At 39.0% G+C, this 6,694-nt stretch overlaps 1 pseudogene; it reads left to right on the forward strand.

Moving 5' to 3' along the window:
- Nucleotides 1-3,806: 3,806 nt before the first annotated feature.
- LOC108536924 (UDP-glucuronosyltransferase 2B4-like) lies at nt 3,807-6,352 on the forward strand (annotated as a pseudogene).
- The last annotated feature ends 342 nt before the right edge of the window (nt 6,353-6,694 follow it).

Genomic DNA, 6,694 nt, shown 5'->3' on the forward strand with positions numbered 1-6,694 from the left:
CCCCCCCCCGCCCCCCCAATATTCAATGATTCCTTCAGAAATGTTTGCAAGACAGGTCTGGTGGTGACGAATTTCCTCAGCCATTACTTGCATAAAAAGATTCTTATTTTGCTTATTAAATTTTGTTAGTCTGGATATGAAATTCTAGATTGAAATTTATTTTCTTTAAGAATGTTGAATATTGGCCAGCAATTTCTCCTGGCTTCCGGGATTTCAGCTGAGAAATCCTTTGTTAGTCTGATGATCTTCCCATTGTAGGTAATTTGGTCTTTCTCTCTAGTTGTCTTTTACATTTTTTTCTTTATTTTGACTTTGGAGAATCTGATAATTGTTTGCTTTGGGGATGATCTTCTCATGGATTATGTCACTGGGGCTTTCTGCATTTCTAAATTTGAATATTGGCCTCTCTAGCTAGATTGGAAAAATTCTTATGAATGATATCCTGAAATATGCTTTCCAAGTTGATTTCATTGTCCCCATCTGTTTCAGATACACCAATTACTCATAGATGCATTCTTTTCACATAATCTCATATTTCTCGGAGATTTTGTTCATTCATTTGTATTCTTTTTTCTTTATTATTGCCTGTCTGTCTTATTTCAGAAAGTCTGTCTTAAAGCTCTGATAATCTTTTTTGCAGTTGGTTTATTTTGCTATTATTTTTCAGTTGATTTATTTTTATTGCCTGTCTGTCTTATTTCAGAAAGTCTGTCTTAAAGCTCTGATAATCTTTTTTGCAGTTCGTTTATTTTGCTATTATTTTTCAGTTGATATATTAGTGATTGCATTACAAAAGTCTTGTGGTGTTGTTTTCAACTCTATCAAGTCAGTTACATTTTCTCTTCACAGGCTACTTTGTTAGCTCCTGCAATGTTTTATTATTATTTTTAGCTTTCTTGCATTGGGATACAATATACTCCTTTAGCTCAGTAAACTTTGTTTATATCCCTATTTTGAATTTTACTTCTGATGTTTCGGTCATCTTGGACTCAGCCTAGTTCCAAACCCTTGCTGGAGAGGTGATGCTGTAATTTGGATGAAAGAATGCACTCTACCTTTTTGAGTTTTCACTGTTCATGCACTGATTCTTTCTTATTTTTGTGGGCTTATCTGCCTTCAATTTTCGAGGTTGTTGGCCTTCGGATTTTTTTTTTTTTCTTTTATTCTATTTGATTGCCTTGAGGGTTTGTTTGTGATATAAGGTGGATTCAGCCAACTAGTTTTGTTTGTAGAGGGGGCAATCTTCAGTTCCCAGTTCCTGGACTGTATGCTTTAACTCTGGTGGACTTGCATTGAGCCCCAGCTTTGTTCTCTTGCTTTTCAAGGCTTTAAGTCTACTGCACTGGGGTGATCAAGGTGCGGCCACTGCAGCAGCATGCTAGTGAGGGCAGGAATATCTGCCTCTTTCTGAGTGTTCACCACAGTGGCAGAAGCAAAGCAGTTGGAAGGGGAGTGGAAGGCCCCTGCTGGAGACTGTGTGATGTTACCCTGGAGGTAGTGTTTGTTTAGAGTGGGGTGATTGCCAGCACAAGTCTGTGTGCCTTCTCTGTGTCCTGCAAGAAGAATTGATGGGAGGGTATGGGAGGATTCTCTGTCCTCTGTGCAGCATCAGAGAAAGGTGGGCACTGGCCAGACAGGGATTTCTGGTTGTGTGCCCATCAAGGCTCTGTCTGCAATGCTGCAAACACTGTCAGCGATTTTAGTGAATGTGGTGGGGAGCATGGAGGGATACACTGCAGTCCTGTGTGCTGCTGGGTCAAGTAGAGCAAAACCCATCCATGCAAACATGCACTCAACAAAGTGGTGTGTTTCTCTGGGCTCAGGGGAAGCTGCAGTATGGGAGAGAACATGCAGACTGGTGCACAGTGGTAGGGGCTGCCTCAGTGGAACTGTCTATTATTCAGGCCTGGTCCTCTGCTGCAGAAACTATGGTGTGGATCCCCAGGTTATCAAAGACTCCCCTGTAAGTAGGCATGACAAGGCTGGGGTACCAGGGGAGGGTAGAAGATCAAGGAGTGCTCAAGTCAGACCAGCCTCATCTGATGTGCAGGATCACCATGCAGGGATCAGGTCTGACTCTTACCCAAGGGCTAGGGTTTCTTATTCATGAAACTTGAACTTGAAGAGATCTCCACACTTTGCTACAGATTCTCCTGCACCCACCCCTCTGGACTCCACGTCAGTTGGCCCTGCTTCTTTGCTACTGTGTTCCTGTGGCTTCATCTCAGAGACATGCAAGTTAGCAATGGCTCAGTGTCTTTGCTCCTTTGTTGGTCCAAGGGAGGTAAGGAAACTTCCATTGCAGAGGCAGTGGTCGAGAGGCTTTCTGTTGCCCCAGGGGCTCTCTCCAAAGAGTTGCCAAGTTGCTACTAGCTAGATAGATTGGGCAGGTGTTGGCTAGAAACTCAGGCCTGGAAAATCTGCCTGATGAGGACATACAGGAGCAGGCAACCACATTACACTCTGATCATTTTTTCTGTAGGGCTGCTGTGGTATGCTAGGGCCCACTCCAGTCACTAGTCTCCTCAGATTTTATAGTACCTGGAGGTATCACCAGTGAAGGCTGAGAAACAGGAAAGATGGAAAACTGCCCTTTTATCTGGTAGCTCCATCCCAGGGAGATATGGACCTGTTTCTGGCAAAAAAGCACCTCTAAGAGGTGGCTGGAGACTGCCGTTGGGAGATCAGACCCTCAGTCAGAAGGAATGGTGTCAGGGACCTGCTTAAGGTAGTCTAGCCACATTTTTGTAAAGCTATTGTGCTGCGCTGGGGGTATACTTCAGCCCCTGGTTGCCTTGGACACTCCAAAGCTAGGAGTCTGGAATGGCTAAGTTGCCCAAACAGCAAAGATGTCAGCCTGCCCTGCCCCCTGGGGTCTCTTTACCAGGGATTCCTGGAAACTCTGTCAGCCGGTGAATACCAGAGGTGGTAGCTAAAAATCCCCGTTGGGAGGCTCCACCCAGTAATGAAGATGAAGATCAGAAACTCAATTAAAATAGCAGTCTGGCCCCATTTTTATATGGTTGTTGTGTTCTTCTGGTGTATCATTTTCACCCCAGTCAGCTTGGTCTCTTCCAAGCTTACAGACTGGAATTGATAAGTTCCTCAAACAGCAAAGATACCAGCCCATACCTCTTTCTGAGTTCTCTGCCACAGGGAGTTTTCAAATCTCTGTAGACTCAAGAACACTGGTGGGAGTGATTGCAGTCCCCTGTTGGGAAGTCGCACCCAGTGAGGAGGAACAGAATCTGGTAGCTGCTTAAAAAAGCAGTCTGGCAATGTTTCTGTAGAGCAGATGTTCAGCAACTGGTGGATTCCTTCCACCACCAGTACATTTGGACTCTCCAAAGCTTGAAGGGCAGAACAGCTAAGTTACCCAAACAGCAAAAATGGCAACTCACTCTGCACACCATGCTTCAGTTGAAGGTGTTGTATATAAATTATGTGTAAACAAAGTGTACAAAAAAAATTTGAACCATGTTTTGTTATTTTATCTTTAGTTCTGTGTCAAACAAAATACAGAAACATGAATCTCTCATGGCTATGTTTCTGGTAACTCTTCTAAAATAAATTACATAAGACAAGTGATGAGTCCATACAAGAACATTGATATTAGCTCAATGTTCGCACTTATAAACATAAAAGGGACATTAAACACACTTGTGTAAACAGGTCATTTATCTTAATTTATCTTCTTGCCATGTACATGCTCAGACTGCTAATCTAATGATAATATATTTACTTTGAAGTGTAAAAGTTACATTTGAACTTTGTGATTTATTTATCCATGGATATAACCATAAGAAATGACAGAAAGAAACAGCAAATGGGAAAAAGCATTGCATTGCACCAGGACGTGTATGAAATGGACTTCAGTTTTTTTGCTGATACAGCTGACCTGTTACATTAGCTCTGGGAGTTGTGGAAAGGTACTGGTGTGGCCCACAGATTTCAGTCATTGGATGAATATAAAGACAATAGTGGATGAGCTTGTCCAGAGGGGTCATGAGGTGACTGTATTGGCATCTTCAGCTTCCTTTTTTTTTTTTTTTTTTTTTAAATCCCAACAGCCTGTCTACTCTTAAACTTGAAGTTTATCCTGCATCTTTAACTAAAACTGAGTTTTGAGAATATCATCATGGTCAGACCTTCCATAAGACACATTTTGGTCATATTTTTCGCAGGTACAGGAAATCATGTGAACTATTAATGACAATTAGAAGGTTCTGTAAGGATGGAATTTCAAATAAGAAACTTATGGAGAAACTACAAGAGTCAAAATTTGATGCTGTTCTTGCAGACACTATTGTTCGCTGTGTGGAGCTGCTGGCTGAGGTATTTAACATACCCTTCATGTTACAGTCTCCCCTTCTCTGCTGGCTACACATTTGAAAAGCATAAGGGAAGATTTCTATTCCTACCTTCCTAGATACCTGTTGTTATGTCAGAATTAAGTGACCAAATGACTTTCATGGAGAGGGTAAAAAAATATGATCTATGTGGTTTATTTTCAATTTTGGTTCCAAATATTTAATATGAAGAAGTGGAATCAGTTTTCCAGTGAAGTTCTAGGTAAGTAATTTTTTCAGTTGGTAACGTGGAGATGTAACTTTCCTGTGCCTTTGAAGCTGAGTTTATATAAAGCAATAAAGTCAGAGTACTTGGTTTTTTAAATTTGTTTTTGTTTTGTTTGTTTGTTTTTGGTGGAGTCTTTCTCTGTCTTCCAGGCTGGAGTGCAATGCTGCAATCTCAGCTCATTGCTGGAGTTGCAGGCATGTGTTAGCACGATTGGCTAATTTTTTGCATTTTTAGTAGATATGGGGTTTCACCATGTTGGCCAGACTGATCTCAAACTCCTGACCTCACATGATATGCCTGCCTCGGCCTCCCAAAGTGCTGGGATTACAGGCATGAGTCACCACACCCAGCTGGTAGTGGAGTTTTTTTGTGAGTGAATTTATGAAATGAAAACACAAGATGATCTATCAATTGCACAAATATTATAGAAAAGCTTAAATTATAAGGTCAGTTAAAACCCTGTGGCCATTGCTAATTCAGAACACTCTAGGAAGTCATAAACCTGTAAATTAGTGCACCTAATATTTCTTTAAACAATCACACATCTGTTTTACTATTAATTTTTTTTTCATTTTAAAAAAAGTCAGGCCCGTCCACAAACATCTTACTGAATGCATACATGTAGATTGAATAGTTGCACAATTTTCTACAACAACTGTCTAGGCAACATTGCAGAAATTGTTTTTCCTTGTATACCTCAGTTTCCTTATTCTGAAATTAAAATATGTCCCCATGTCACCAGAAGGTTTCCTTCACAGTTGAGAGAAATAGTGCCTCTATCTCAAATGCAAAAACAAATAAGGGTAAATTGTAGTTTCTAATGTCTCTACATTCCTTCACTAAAAGATTGGAAATTATTTATTTTAAGACCAATCATCTTGTTGAAGTCTGAACATTGTTATATCTATATAACTTAAAAAAAAAAAACAAAAAAACAAAACAAACAAACAAACAAAAAACTAGGTCTGTGTATTACAAAATATGAGCCAAATTAAGTTTGGTACAAATCTCTATTTGAATAATTTCTCAAAATTTTCTATTTGTAATTTGCAAATATATTTACTTAAAAGCCAATATGATTAATACCTTAGCATGAATCAAAAGCAGTAGTGGGTACAAAGATTTCAGTCACACTCTCAAAATAGCCCACAGTTCTCTTGAATAACCAAAGATAAAAGGATTAGCTTAATGAACTGTGGAAATTAGACTATTTCTTAGAAAATTGTTTTTATGGCTATATCAGCATTAGTTGATCATGGAGCTCGAAGAGTTGTTTAAATGTTTATACTCTACTATTGAAGCTTTAAAGGGTAAAGAAATGGATGTTTACTTCTCTATAGATTATTTTAATAATGGTTTATGATTGTATTCTGATGTGACCTTAGCACAATGATGTTGTTTGCTCTCAAAATTCTCTTATCACTTTGCTTTTCTTATAAACACACATGGGCAAAATATATAATATATAAATATTAAATTATGCTTATATTTGAATATATGTTTACATATTTCAAAGTACAGACACTTTGCCTACATTTCTGCCTACATTATTCTAATCCCTTTCAGAAAATTACCTTATGTAATTATCTTGTGCCATCCATCTTTTCTTTCCTTTTTCTTCTCAGGAAGACCCACTACCTTATCTGAGACAATGGGAAAAGCTGACATATGGCTTACTCAAAACTCCTGGGATTTTCAATTTCCTCATCCACTCTTACCAAATGTTGATTTTGTTGGAGGACTGCACTGCAAACTTGGCAAATCCTTACCTACGGTAAAGACAATTTTGTTGGTTTTGTATTGTTGGCTTTGAAATTTTAGTAGGAATAATTCTACACTCTTCATGCAGAGTGTTTGACTTATACAGTAAGAAAGATGGGCAGTGGGCAGGGTAAAGCAGATACCAATTAGGAACTCGTGTGCATGTTGATTTGTTGATACCATCACAAGTACGTGAGTTTCATCATTATTATAGATAGAGAGGGATACTAAGAAGATTTTGAAAATGGGGTTGGTTAAACTTAAGCCTTGATTATGCAACACATAAGAAGGTATTGGTCATTCATTAAAAGAATTTTTATAAAAAATTTAAGACAAACCACAGGCAAGAGGAAAA

The sequence above is a fragment of the Rhinopithecus bieti genome, unplaced genomic scaffold, assembly GCF_001698545.2.
Source record: "Rhinopithecus bieti isolate Rb0 unplaced genomic scaffold, ASM169854v2 scaffold_14002, whole genome shotgun sequence".
In the NCBI taxonomy this organism is placed as follows: Eukaryota; Metazoa; Chordata; class Mammalia; order Primates; family Cercopithecidae; genus Rhinopithecus; species Rhinopithecus bieti.